The 15,570-nt window shown below is 41.6% G+C and overlaps 1 protein-coding gene across 4 annotated transcripts in view; it reads left to right on the plus strand.

Annotated features, from left to right (window-relative positions):
- The window catches only part of LOC122986849 (neuroendocrine convertase 1-like), a 184,924-nt gene that overhangs the window by 79,506 nt on the left and 89,848 nt on the right, over window positions 1-15,570 (plus strand). The window lies entirely within an intron of this gene.

Raw genomic sequence — 15,570 nt, forward strand, 5'->3', positions numbered from 1 at the left:
ACTGTCAGCAACCATGGACAGTGACAGTCTCATTTTGTGAAACTGGGATCAGAGATTGATTAACCATTAAATTATTGGAAATATTCCAGGAGTCTTTTGAAATAAGAAAGCCTGTTGTTTTTTTCTCAGCAGCAAAATGTGCCCCAACCAGCTGTTTGTTGAGCTGGCCAGTTGGAAGTGATGAGTGCTTGGATTAGCTGTCATTGGATGTCAATCACTCCTCCCTCCCTATAAAAACACAGACAAATACTAGCTTAATCAATGCTGAGGGAGAAGAGAGAAGAGAAGCCACTGGTTCAAGATCAAAGACAACCCTCTGGTTTGAGGTGGTTTAACAAGCTCTCTTGTTCTTTCTCAGATAGTTCAGAAGTAACTGCTGGGTTCCCTCACACCAACCAACTGAAGACCTCAGTAACTGCTCAGACCCTTTTAACTCTACAGTATAATCTCTAAGCTGTTTTTCTGCATTAACGACTAATGTTGCGCAATCACTGTGTTTATGTCCTTTCATTCACTGTGATAAAGAGCAATGATCACAGTGAGCAGTGGGTTTGGAGTGGAGAGGGTTTTGCTAAATGAGAGACACTGAAAAGGAGATGATTACTGAGGCTTTCTTTAATGTTCACTATCGACATTCTCAACCAGCATCAGAAACTTGTAGGTGAAAACACAAGCAGCTCACTTATCACAGTTCTTGCATAGCACCGATGTGTAGATTCTATAGAGGGCACACATCAGCTTCAGTGTAGCCTGCAGCGTAGCAGTCTTCAAATTATGTGGTTATGATTCATTTAATGATTATTTAAAATGCTGCTCAGAGCACATGTGCTGTAACAAACTGTTGTGAACAGAATGTGCTATTTGTCCTGAACTGCGGTCACAGATATGTTAAAAAAAAAGTGGCATGATTTTTAGAGAGCACGCAGTCCACCTCTGCTGCACCTGCAGAGTCAAAGCCTTGCGCTCATACACACAAACACACACACACTCACACAGTACCCCCTGACCAACCCCCCTGCTGAGCCCTGAGCCCCACAGCACAGCCAGATTGCTGTTCCATAGGTCACATCAGATGGCTGGCACACTTGAGCCCTGTTGACAGCTTGTTGTTTACAGTATGTGCAGCCAGCGTGGGGCAGCCACCGCTGATCGGGGGCCTGGCGGGAGGCGGATATGGCGGTGTGTGTGTGTGTGTGTGTGTGTGTTACATGCGGGTTCGTGAGGCGGGGTGGGGGCAGTGGCAGCAGAGGTGTAGTGGCTTTAGGGGGGTTGATGTTGGCGGGGGGTCCAGGGCAGGTTGCTTAGCAGGGTGCCCCTGGCGTGAGGCCCAGCAGTCTTTGATGCTTGCCGGTTCTGAGAGAGAGAGAGGCAACAGAGGGAGGGAGGGAGGGAGAGAGATGGGGGGGGGGGAGAAAGACAGAGATGAGGAATGAAAGAGAAAAAGGTTACCTGTGGATCTGCCAACCTTCAGCGCAGAAGGGTGGGGGGAGGTGGTTGGAGGGCGGGGGGGTTGCGACTTTGATGTAAGTCCAGGTTGGAGGAGAGCATTGATCGCAGGGGGGAGAGGATGGTGTGGGTGCAGAGGAGTGTGCTGGGGTTTGGATGAGCCGAGGATGGCCAGAGCTCAACTACAGCAACACTTCCACCTTTTCCTGAGGAGAAGGCTGCGAGCAGCGGCTAAGGATGTTGTAGCCATGGTGGGGATAAGCTCCGGGAAATGTTTTAACTGAGCATGTATTGATAGTGAAGATGTGAGTCAGTGGATGAAGTTTAAGAGCTCCATCTTTTGCTGCTGCTTGCCGCAAATGTAAAAGTCTTTCATCTCTCTCCCATGTGTTTGCAGCAGGAGCATTGGGGAGTTTTACTCCCTCTGTGAGTGCGAGTGTGTGTAAATCTGTGTACTGCGTGTGTATCAGGATGTGTGTTTATGAGTGCATACGTACATGCATTGTTCAGCGTGAACTCTCTCTGTGTATTCCGAACCAACAAAGGCAGGATCCTGCTGGGTTGTTGTGTATCCATAGATCAGAGGTGTGTGTGTGTGTGTGTCTGTGTGTGTGCATCACTGCCTCTCGCACAATCATCGGGACAACATGCAGGCACAACACCCGCTGGGCCCACCACTCCCCATAATACACCCCGGCTCCCACAATGCATCAGTATTTCAAAGCTCCACATCCCGGGAGATTTTGCTCTAACAGTGAGGTCTCTCCTACCAGGAAGTGACACATCCCCCTGCTGGGACACAACTCCCACAATGCACCGAGGTGGCTCCCATAGAGATACACACAATGTGTTTGCTCCTGTTGGAGGCTCCTGCCACACAACTGTCAGCTTGCTGCTAACAGTATGCATCTTTTTTCTTTCTTTCCTGCCTCAGTCGTTCCACTCTTTCCCTCTGCTACTTTAACAGAGTGGTTTCATTCTTGAACCCATAGTTTAGGGTCACCAGATTGTGGTCGAGGGCTGACAGCGAGAACAAGACATTCAGTGGCCCCATGTACATCAGAAAATGTTTTACAGTGACAAGGAATAACCCAAGGCAAGGTTGACACACCATTCAATTTCTTTCCACAGAGATCTCTGATCCCTTAGGCCAGTTTGCAGTTAATGTAGAATGGGCTTAAACTCTGTAGACAGTTTGCCACAGATTTTCTGTAAACCCCTTTAAAAACAGACGAGTTGATGTCATTTATGGAGAGTGCGAGTGAGTGGAAACTCATCTTGACCTAAATTTAGATGTCTCTGACTTATTTTGCTTAGCTGCACTCCGCTGCACTCCACTACAGCACACCAACTGTGTTTGTCAAGCATACTTATCTCCCTGAAAGATTTTAATAAGCTGGAATGAATTTGAGCTTTGAGGGCTGAATATGGTGAGATTTTAAAAGCATTGAATATAAAGGTGCCTGGACAATGAAATGGACTAAGAACAGGTGTTACCCACTCTGTTCAAATTAGACTGTATCTAAGTATTGGAAGTAAGATTTTCAGAATATGAATCCTCAATTTATCTAGTCCCATTCCTTAAAAGTATTGCTTCTGTCTGATAATTAAATGGCTTCTCAGCAGTTAGACTGTGATTGTGCGATGATGCAACACAACTGGATCTTTTTTTGTTCTTGAGATGTGTTAAAAGAACTTGAGATGTGAAATATTATGGTTAGTGTACAACAGCATTTAAGTATAAAACTATGACAAAAATGGATCTGATGGTGTGAGAGAGTGTGTGCATTAATTTGGCTATTTCCTTAATTACTTTGTAAGTGTAGAAGGAACAAATTTCATAAAGACAAATAACTATATTGACTGGAAAGAAAGACTAATTGACTTTGATAAAATGACAGTATATTGAGATTACAAGTTAGAGCAATATGCAACCAAGATAAGATGCTGATATGTTGTATGTGATTGTTAATTAATTATGGAATGTCTCAATAATTAATGGATAGATTATAATGAAATTTGGCACAGATATCCATGGTGCCCGGACAATGTGTCCTAATGACTTCTCCTGTGATCCTAGTTAAAGCTTTCACTCACCCTGTGAATATCTGAACATCTACTTGATGGACTGGCAAACATTTTGTAGAGACACTGATGGTCCCCAGAGGATGAATCCTAAAGACTTTGGGATCTCCTGACTTTTCAGAGGTTGACATTTGTGGTTTTCAGTGAAAGGCCTCAACAATTCTTCGATGTATTGCCATGACATTTGCTACAGACATTCATGTTCCCCTCAGGATGAATTGTAATAACTTTGGTGACCCCTTAAACTTTCCTTTAGCAACCTCATCAGGTCAGATGTTTAATGTCCAGTACTTTGATTTATTAAATTCTTGCAAAACTAACATTCCCAGTTAACTCACTTCACTAATATGTGCTGGCATTTAGCAAGTACAGGCTAAGAGAGCCACTAGCATGGGTGGAGACTCTTAGTCCTGTTTGAATAGATGTTTTTTAATTTTTTTTACTTGAATCTTGATTGAGTGAATGACACTGGTTGATCAGGGTTGTTGGACAAAATATTGATTTTATGCCTTGAAAAAAAAAGAAACTTGCCCACTGTAGCAGGAAGATGAAGATAAATATTAGGGATTTATCTGCCCACTATCCTGTTAATTTTGAAAAAAAAAATCCTACATGTCATTGTCATTGTCCATTCACTGTAAAAATATAGACCATGTTAGTGAAGAAACTACAAATAATTGGACTGTCTGCTATTTAAAGAGCAGTCAGAATTTGAACATTTTCAAGCATGAGGTATCTCAGCCCTACAAGTGGGCAGAGCCTTAATGGTACTGACCATGTCTACTTTCTCACTCATTCACTCCTCTCACCAGATTATTAGGCACTTTTGTTGGTTGAGACTTGACAAGAATGACCACAAAAGCAAGGGACAATGGTAGTGTAGAAGGTGGACACCATCTGCCTCTTCAGAGATCAGATCCAATCAGATTGGATTAGAATAGAGGATAGGGCAGTGGTAATATGAAAGGAAAAAAGAGACAAAACAAACAAACAGTAGGCATCTATGTAAATGAGAGAAAGAATACAGAGAGTTTGAGAGAACACTATGAGCTCACCTTTATATTGTAGAACATCAAAAATGTATCCTTAATTTTTGTGCCATGTTTCTGACTTTTTAACCATTATAAATATGAATGTATTTTCTTAAAATGTCTCTAAAGGAGACAACAACAGTAAACATGTCATATATACGACACATTGGGTAATGGGTAATGTTGAGTAAATATGAAAAAGGTCACAAGTCTTATGTTACTAGTAAATATGTTATTATTTTCAGCTTTTTTTCTATCTGTATCCATTCTGGTTATTTTTTTTTTATATCCTTTCAATCTCATATATCTATCTAGTAATTGTTGCACCAATCTGGAGACAATCACTATAATTTTGCAAATTGCCAGAAAGCACAGGTTCACCCACATTCAATCAAGATCCAAACATTGGTGCTGAAATAAAATATCTGATGACAGCTGAATGAAGCTGAATGAATTGAGAGAGTGTGATCAACCCCCTGCCACCCACCACAATACCATCAAGACCACCATTTGTTTTCTGACTCTGGCCTTTTGCTTCCAGTGCCCTGAATGTGTGGTAGCCATGTAGACGGAGCACTTCCAGGCCAAACACATTGGCTTTACAGGACTTTTGCTCATATTTCTCAAAGGCTAATTGATTTCTTATTGAGGAGCTGCCAAGCAAATCAGAAAATTGCATTCAGTAGCTGAGGTATTAGCCGTTGCAGAGTGTTTAAGATGTTTTCCGTGATCGCGCCTTGGCAGAGCTTTCTGCCCTGGAGTGGCTTGTATATAATGGACTGCCATGAAATCATAATTGCGTGTTTATGAACAAACCAGCTGGTTGAGGCAGAGGGTAATTATTTTCTCTGCGTTCTCCTTTCCGCTCACCGCACACTTGTGTCTGATAACGGCCCTGGTGGAAAATAAACGGTGGGGAGAATAGAGGAATAAAATGGAGAGGAAAGGGAATGCAGTTCCTTTCTGTTGTGTTTAGAAATCACTTTTTCCACTGCACTTCTTCTTTTTACTTCTGTGTGTGCTGCATTCTGCCATCACAAATACTAAAGCTAGTAGCTAACTTACCCAGAGCAAAGGGAATAGTGTGGTGTGTCATTATTGCGTTGGACTCCTGAGACATTTTGCACCTTTTCTGAAGTGGTTTGACAAGCTGTCAGTCAAAGAGAGGACTTGATTTGAAAAGATGGATAACTTAAGAGTTTATAAGTTGACTGTCCATACAGTTTAAGGCTCATGATTCATTTACCTACATCACCAAGTGTAGAAAAACTCAGTTTTCAGGAGTTGAGTGGCAGCCAGTCACATCATCGTCTTAAACACTTTTCTCAGTTGATGTTTTCCAAACTGTTACTGAGCTTATGAGATTTAGACCTGCTTTTCAAGCCTAACTGTTGTTACTACTCCTTAATATTAGATAATAAATAGATGTAGACATAATAGATAATACATTTTGCTGTTGTCAGATCTGCTCCCTTTCCCATGTATGGATCTTTAAGTCTATTCCTCAGTTTTTTTCAAAATCATAAATGCAGATGAAGGTGAAGTTTTTTCCTGTACATTTTCCTCATAAGCAGCCACTGAAGCCCCGCTAGGAAATTACCAGATCTACAAAATCCTGTCTGATCTCCTTTATTCCGCCATTCTTTGGTTGATCCAGTCCAGTATTGCCCCATTTGCCATATCAAGCTTTTATTCACCGAAATCACCTGGAGTACCATCTTTCACAGGCTACAGTAGCTCCTCTGGTGCTCCTCACTCTTGGCACTACTGTTATTGATGTCTGTTAGCTGACTGGCAGCCAGGGGAAGGTTCCCCTGGTGTCCAGCTTGAAAAAAAGGACCCTCTGCAAAAATTGCTCAACTAGCACAGGAGTTTTATTCAGAGCTGGTATGCTGGTATGGTCTTCTGGCTGGAATATTCTGTCACTAAAGACGTAACTTACTGTCAGTGGTCCCTGTTAGTGTTGCTTGTTTGTCAAGATTTGAGCTGCTTATTTTCTCTGTTATTGTGCCTGTCAGTCAGTTTTCTGAGTTTTCCAAAGTTGACTGTTGGCAACTTCTGCACTTCTGCATTTGTCTTTATTAAAGTGTTGTAATTTTAAATCATCAGGAGTGTTTGTAGTTGCCATATGATACTTGAAATGGCCACACACGATGTGCCACACATTTGTACTGAGCCTTGTTTATTTTATACATTTACAATAAACTCGTTCCATAGTGCCACCAATAAATGACTAAGCCCCCAACCATTTACACACCTGAGTTCAACTGGGGGGCTGTTAGTAAACAGAAAAAAATGGGACCACCCTCCTAGCCCCACTTTGGTAAACAGCTTTTCAGTGTAGATGGACATGATGAGCAGCTCTTGGTTTGAAGCATAAAGCAGCCTTTACCCTGCTCCTCCAGCCTCGAGGCTGCCACCCATGTTTGTCTGTGTGAGACAGAGATAAGAGGAGTTTGGTTTATTGCTCCAATGACAGTCAACTGTTGCTGTTCCAGAAACCGTACTAGGTAATTCAAGGCAGAGCAGGTCTAACGTGAATCAGGAAGTAGGACATTATCCTCAGGGCCAGTGAGAGCTGACCTGCTCAGGCTGGAACACAGCACAGTTATCCTGTCTCATTACCGAAGCCACTGCTCTCACATTTAGCCTCGTTAGCCACTCCGAATGAACATCCAGCATCCCAGTGGGGATTCAAGGGTTAATTGTGGCTCGTGTCAGAACTTGGACCTGGCCAGCTCAATAATGGGCTGCAGTTATTGGCTTGCCGGCTGTGTATATGTGTGTGTATGTGTGTGATTTTGGTGCTGGTGTATGCACATGTGTGCACTGGCTGTCTTCAGGTATTGGCTTTGGTGTTGACCCAGGGCCAGCTCTGCCTCTCCATGCTGTCTGTATTGACAGACGTCAGACTCCAGGGAGCAGTCCGAGGTCTGGAGGCCTCCGTACACTGGAGACACACACCATCACTGAACAGGACGCCTAAACCTCCACACACACCTCCACACAATCACGCACAAACATGCACATAGGTATCTTTTTCAGAGGTGCATGAAAACTGACTCACATGCAAGCGTCCGCCTATGCAAACACACTTAAACCCGTCCCCCTCCCATCCTCACCCACTCTATTCGTCACCATCAGCCCTTCATCATCAGTCCTTTGGGGGCATCCACCCACCTATTCATCTTTCCTTCCATCTATCTATCGACTGTGATAGATTGACCTAGGACCCCTCCGACCTCTGGAGACGCCCCATGACAGCCTTGCCTCCCATACCCTCTTCTCACCGGTCATGATCTGCCACTGTATGACTCTTCACTGCCAGCAAATACCTCTATACCATCAACGCCAACCCCCCAACCCACATTATGTATGCTTGACACAGCTACTGATACACGACATATCTGCAAGCCAATCATGTGTGACAGCAATTGGTTTGGTTGTTTTTCTTTTTTTTTATTTGAGGGAGGTGTATGGGTTCCTGTCTGATCCCAAGAATTGGGCGAGGCTTCCAACCCCCCATCACCTCCTTCGTCAGCAGCTTTGTAGATCCAAATCTTTATCTTGACACACACACAAGCACTGTGTGATGCGTATGGGTATTTACTGTATACCGTACACATACTCACAGGATAAACTTGTGTCACAAGTAGACCTACAACCAATAGTCATTTTTATTCTTTTCTTGATTAATCTTGACAAAGAGAATCTCAACACAAAGTCCAACTTACTTGTTACTAGTTTCAACAGCAATTTGGAAGACCATCAGATGTGGTTTAGAGTTTCTGAAACACCAAGTATATTGTATCTTGTGTCTTGTGTTGAGATATTTTTTTGTTAAGCAGCTGTTTTTCAAGGTCAATATTTAACCTTCGAGTTCAGTTTTTGATTAATCTTTTGGTGTGAAATGTCTAGGTAATAGTAAAAAAAAAAAAGAGGTAACATCTTCAAATTGCTTGTTTTGTCCAACCAACAGTCCAAAACCCAAAGATGTACAGTTTACTATCATGACAGACTAAGAAAACCAGCAAATATTTACACTTGAGAAGCTGGAAACATAGAATTTGTGGCGTTTTTGCTTAAAAAGGGACTTCAATGATTAACTATTAAAATTGTTGCTGAACTTTTTTTCTCTCTCCACTAATTAGTCAGTTGTGTTGTTTCAGCTCTAGTTACAATGGTTTACAATTGATCAATCTTTGAATTCACATCTCAAAGTTGAACTTTAGGCAAAAGCATCACATGAATTCACTCCACCTCCCTGAGCTAGTCCACTGACGGTGGTGATTCCATTGAAATGTATTGATTTTGATCTGAACTTCTGCCGTTATAAATTATGTGACTTAGCCCTTGTAGCACAGCAAAAAGTGTGAGAGAGGTGATCATGATTCAGTGAATCTAACTGGACTGAACCCTTTTCTGTTCATGTCAGCATCCGTGTCAGTAGAAATATTTAGATTTTGACAGTTTGGTTTTATTTCAGGCTTTTTTATTTATAAGCAGAGGCTGTACAGTACTGTACCGTGTGTCACTCCAGTCCTTGAGCTGTGTGTTCTGAACAATAAGCCTGCGAACCTGTATTTATGACTCTGCTGTTGCCTTAATGCTGCTTAAAACACTCAGCGGGCTTTTTACTTTAATGAGAACCAGGCCGTCCTACAGCACCCTGCTGCAGTGCACTCTGGCGTGTGTTGCACACAGCGAACAGTGTGTGTCTGTGTGTGTAAAAGATATGGCTATATATGTAGATGCGTGTGTGTGTGTGTTGGAATGAGCGATCCAGCACGTGTGTGTGTCCTCAATGTTTATGGCTCTTATGGTGTCTGAAATGTCTGGCTGTAGTTTTTAAACGCTACTGGCTTCAACTAAATAAGATGTCTCGGTGTATGTGTGAGACTGTGTGTTTGATTGGTCCTGCGTAGGTGTAAAAGCATTGTGCATTTCTTTCTCGCTTTCTTACAATATGTTTTCTCAGAATTATCTCTTTTCCTTATCCCACTACCCACCCACCCACCCACCTACACACACACTCACACACGCACACAGGCAAACAGACACACACACACACACAGCACCATCTCTGTTGACAGGGTAAATTGTATGAAAAGCTTTTAAGGCAATTAGTGGATTGAGCTAGAGCCTTTCTTCCCATTCGCACTGTTCATTAGCAGCTCCTCCAGTCTCTGATATTACCATCACTCCAAGCTGGCATCAACACCACTCACTTCTTGTGTGTGTGTTTGTGTGTGTATGTGTATTTGTGTGTGTGTGTGTGTGCAGATGTGTTTTTGCATGTCTGTCTGTCTGTATTTTACACATCTCCCTGCTGAAGCACAATTTCAAAGCACACAATTGTCAGAAAATAGATCCTTGCTGCCTGTTCTGACTATTTTAATCCATTTGAATAAAAGCAGAAAAGAGGAATATCCAATGAGACACACAAGAAAATCATTATCGTTATGGCCATCATTGTCTTTCTTGCTTGATTATTTCTTTATTAGCCATTTATTTTTCCTGAAAAATGATCATGATGATTAACTTTTCTATCCGTCAGCCTCTGTCTTTATACGTTTCCCTAGTAGAAATGAACTGAGGTTAGTTTTAAATCTGTCCAGTGTGTGATATCATCACACCTTGTTGTGTGTTCCATAACATATAACAGCGTCTGAGGTGACATAAAAAACACAACACCTTTAGGAGGGAACATGGATGTCTCCTCCAGGATATAAACTCGACTCAAAAACACAGTATTTACATGCAATTTCTCATTTTTATCACATTTAGCCACACATGCCTTTTTTATTCAAGGTGCAAACACAAACAATGCATTCATCCGCCTCTCAGTACTCTCTGACTCACTCAGATTGTCTGTGACTCTTAGCCCAAACCCTTTTTTTTGTTCCTTTAGAACAATCTTGTTCTTTAAATTCAAAATGGGTTTTTAATAAGTAAAGTATGGGTTTCAAAAAGGACACACTGTAATAAAGCAAAGCATGCAGCACAGTCCAGCAGCACCATACAGAGTCAGGTTCACTGTTTCATCTCTAGGTATTGCCCTGCTTCCTCATGGCCACAAGGAGGCAGATAGTCTAGTTGTGATTGAGTGAGTAAATGAATGAATATCTTGCATCTGAAAATGATTTTTTTTTAAAAAAGATATAGACAGTAGTGAACGGGCCATAGATGCAAATGACGGTGGTGTACTTTGCTGTATTTATTATCACGTGCACTGAATATACACATGTCATGTCATTATCACAGATCTTTTCTTCACTATCTAAATTATTCTGCAGTATTTCTATGTTTTTTTTTTCCCTATGACTTTTCTCCCACAACTGGACTTGGAAAGCAGAGTGTCTAATGCTCTCAGGTCAGCTTGCCCTTGGGCTTTAGTCGACTTCCTTTTCTTCTCACTGATTGTGAGAGAATGAAAGACAACTTTATGGATTTTATTACATAATAAAAAGGATGTTTGAGTTTTTGTTTGAATTTTTCTTTAGATATCTCAGAGCTCATTTCTATCTGTATATTTGCTTGCTGTTTCCTCAACTGTATTTAGTTGTGTGTGTGTGTGTGTGTGTGTGTGTGTGTGTGTGTGATTTTCAGAGAGAGTTAATTATGTGGAACACTAGAGCGTCACTAGCTTTGAAGAGGGGAGAACCAAGAGCCGTACATTATTGATGAGTGACACACATTGCCAACATAGTCACAAACACAAACATGCATTTATGGGCACACGCACCATTACACGCGCACAACCTCAAGTGCACAGACACATACTCAAACACACGCACACACACACACACACACACGCATAAATACTGTATATATTTGGCAGTGATCCTTCCTCCAGCCCCGGAGTATTTAACAGCAGTTGCTGACATACTTACAGTACCTGCTATACATTAGGCTTCCAACATCTCTAGTCCATATGGGACTGTCATTGGCCCTGTACGCTACATTATTTAGCAGACGGAGTATTTGATCCCACAGCTAGAGCCGATCTCAGTCCATCATTAACGCTGAATTCAGCTGGAACCAGAGCATACTTTCATTACTGTATTACACACACACACACACACACACACACACACACACACACACAAATGCATGTACACACACTGTACATACACACACAGATTATGTCCTTGTTATGATCTTCTATGTAAGTGTCCTTAAATTAATCATAGCATATTTATTTTCTCAGTCTAACTGTGCTGGTTTAGTTATGGCAACAAAACATATTTTCTTTTCACATATTCAAACCAGTTCTGTTGTTCATGATGTGTCACTCACGCTGGTTCCTCTGCAGAGTGAACAGCTAAGATTGTTTAGAATTAAAGGTATAGTATCACTACCTCTGCTGGTGATTTAGTTTGAAAATTCTAAAAATATTTCCTTGTAAGAAATACAAAAATAGCAGCATGAGGAAAACATAAAGATATTTTGAAACCCATATTCAAACACTTTGAAATGCGATGATATAGTTGGGAGATGTTTACAAAAAAGCAGAAGTGAAATACTTTACATAGTCAGTTTATTGTCTCTGTGTCCATGTCTGAGTGAAACCCATTTTCTATCAGCGTACTTGATCTTTCTTTGGAAATGGGGGGAGTTGTTTGTTCTGAAAGTTTTTTTTCCCCCCATTGTAAAATCCTATCATGAGGCGCCCCGATAGCAGAATGGTTACTGCATAAGCCACATAACCGCAACGTCCCTGGTTTTATTCCATCCAGGAACCCTTGTTGCATGTCATACCCATCTCTCACCCCATGTTTCCTGTCTGCCTCTTCACTGCCCACTATCTAGTAAAGGGATAAATGCCAAAAAAACCCCAACAAATCTTAAATAGAAAAAAAAATCCCATCTAAAATCACTCTTCTGAGCATTTTAGCGTTTTTAAGCTCATTGTTTTGTTTTTTTCAACCCCAAACTTTACTGTTTTGGTTCATGCTCATGCTTCCTCTCAACCTCGTTTCCAGCAGCAGCAGCAGGCAGCTGTTTTTTGAGAAAAACCTTGGATAAACCTATTTTGCTTGACTTGCCCAACATCGAGTTTCACGCCCATTCAAGCCTTGGAAGTGCTCCAACAGCAAGTCACCTAACAAATGGGACTTTACTTCAGGAACCTGCATGCCCAAAATACCTCCTCCCACTTAGCTACCACATTGATGAAAAGTTCAGGTTTTCCAAAAAATTCTGTTGTGATAGTGTCTCTTGTTATAATGTAGTTTCACAAATGTTAAGAAGCATCTTAAAACAGCAAACGTTTATGCTGAATTAAAGAGATCACTCTCCTAGTATCATCAATGTCTCTTTATACAAGAATACACTCAAAGGTCTTCACTGGAAGTGAAATGAATTCTGAAGCACTTAACAATCACTCTCATAGTGGTTTCCTAGACTGGTGTAGCTTTCCACTCCGGTTCAATAGCTGCTCGTCCAGTCAGTGCAAACAGGGGACACATAGTTTTTTATAGAGGCATATTATGGTTTTATAGGGGTCAAGGGTCAAGCACGTATACTCTAGGCTCTGCCTGCAGATCGATACAGTATAGCACAGCCCAAGGAACACAGATATTGATTAATGAATATGCGTAAATCTCATGTCACACTACATCTCTCTCTCTCTAACACACATGTGTGAGCATATAAAAATAATCACACATATGTATCTAGATGCTCGCAGACACACAAGGATACATTTTATTTTCACATGCTGAGAATGAAACAAACCCAGCAGCTACAGTACGTACTGTAGCAGAGGTGCTGTTGGCAGCGATACATGTATGCGTCTTTGTGGTTACGGACCATTTCCCAATTCATGTACAGACAGTTAGAGACTCAAGGGATCAAACTGATGTTATTGACCTTTTTGCTCCACTAGCCAAAGATCACTTTACATCAACCCTCACCCTCTTCAGCACCAACCTTTGGCTTGTTCTGTAATTCGAACTGAAAGAAACTTACTTTAGGCCTTCAAATCCCTCCCAAAGCAAGAACACTTCACTATGAGTTTTATTAGTTAGCACATTAGCTTATTTCTCTGACAAATCAGCTACAGCTGGTAATAAGATCATCCCTCTGTTATGTAATGCAGTGATGGAACGCCAATGCAAAACACAAACAGAAGATGATTTAAAGGTGCTCCCTGTCCCATCTTTAAACATCATTATACCATTAATAGTGATACCCTGGTGCAATTACTGTAAACAAATGAGGCCATGCACGAGATGATTGGTAGTCTGTATCTGGCTTCATCTTTCAGAGAAACACATAACAGTGGCTCATGCTAACATTTATTTTTCCACAGGGGAGAAAGTTGAGACACCAGCTAGGCCATTTTCAGTTACCAGCGTTATTGTCAGTATTTTTTTTCCCCCCAAAATGGAAACCAGAGATGTAGTGGAAGGTAAGACTTCACCATCACTGGTTCATTCATCAGCTGAAATGACTAGTAACATCCAATCATTTTCATACACTGCCTGCTGATATGTTAAGGCTGTTTCCTGCTGCAGCACTCAACCTCCATCTTAAGCGTTTGGTATTGTTGATTTTCCTAAGATCTAATGTATATGTGTTTGATAACAGGAGGGCGGGTTAACTCTCCTTGCAGAGCCCTAATTGCTTCTTGGAACCTTTGAGAGCTCTTTCAAATAACAAAGCCTTTTTTCTGCCATATCTAACTACAGTATATTACCATTTGCTAGTTGTAATTGGTCAGTAACTTGCCATGTCTGTGATTGAACTTACAAAGACCACATTGCTTTATAAATACTGTTGCTTTTTGTTAAGTTGAGGATAGAGATATTGGAATTTTCTTTTTTATGTTATTCATTAATTCAAACCTTTATTTAAGCCTCGGAAATCATTGAGTTTTCCCTCATTTGCAATGATGTTGAGATACAGAGTTAAAAAGAAAATACACAGAGTTAAATGTGTCAGAAGAGGACAGTACTCAGTGAAAACAATTGCACACTGAGGTGAAGTGGTTTGAGATCATAGTCTTGAATTGTCCAGGGTTAGCAAGAGTTATTTTGCTACTTTAAGCTACTGCAACTGTCACAAATTCTAAGCTAAAGCTATACAGCATCCTCTTCCTGTTCAAAGCAGTCACTCTAAAGAAATCCAGCAGGTCTCCTGTACAAATATCTCCAATATAATGTGGTAATGATTCACTGATATTAAAATACAAGACAAAGTTTCACATCACAAGGGGTCAAAAGTAAAGCAAAAGACTTAATGCTGAAGTAAATTCCTTATATGGCTGACACAGATAACAGCAGGGGATAAAGAAAACTCACTATCCTTTAATACTTTACCCTCAGCTGTAGCCTTTGCTTCATAGCAAGGACAAAATCCCTCTCCTCCTGTCTACCTTTCTACTCTCTATCAACGTGATGACATTGTGTGTGTGTGTGTGTGTGTGTGTGTGTGTGTGTGTGCGTATTACACAACTATACAGCTCCTCTTGACTTATTGAAAAAGGAGACTTGACTTCTGAGGGCCCTGTGGTGCGTCTGAAGTCTTCTTAGCTGCTGACCTCCTCACAAAGCTGCTCTGTGGATGAGACGCCTTTGGATTCATTCTCTCTCTCTATCTCTCTCTATCTCTCTCTTTCTCTGTCTGTCTGTATCTTTGTCTTTCTCTCTCTCTCTCTCTCTCTCTCTCTCTGTTTCTCTCTTTACCCCTTTGTTTCAAAACAAGACTGAAGCCGAGCATTGTGGAGGATATTTAATGCCCCTCGCTCTCAGTCTTTGTCTTTTGCTCTTTTTATCGCCTGCCTATCGCTCACTCGCTCGCGCTGTCACCGATCTCACTAAACCGGGGTGACATGACCAGTCCTGGGTTGCTATGGTAACAGTCCCACTGGTATGGCGACAGTGGCGATGGCAGCGTTCAACGGGTCTGCGTGTGTGCTTGCAAGTGTGTATCTCTGCGTCTCTGTTCTCAGGGGTGCGAGTTGCCAAGTGGCGACGGGATGTGTAGTCATGGGTGTTCATAT

This window comes from Thunnus albacares, chromosome 8, assembly GCF_914725855.1.
Source record: "Thunnus albacares chromosome 8, fThuAlb1.1, whole genome shotgun sequence".
Lineage (NCBI taxonomy): Eukaryota > Metazoa > Chordata > Actinopteri > Scombriformes > Scombridae > Thunnus > Thunnus albacares.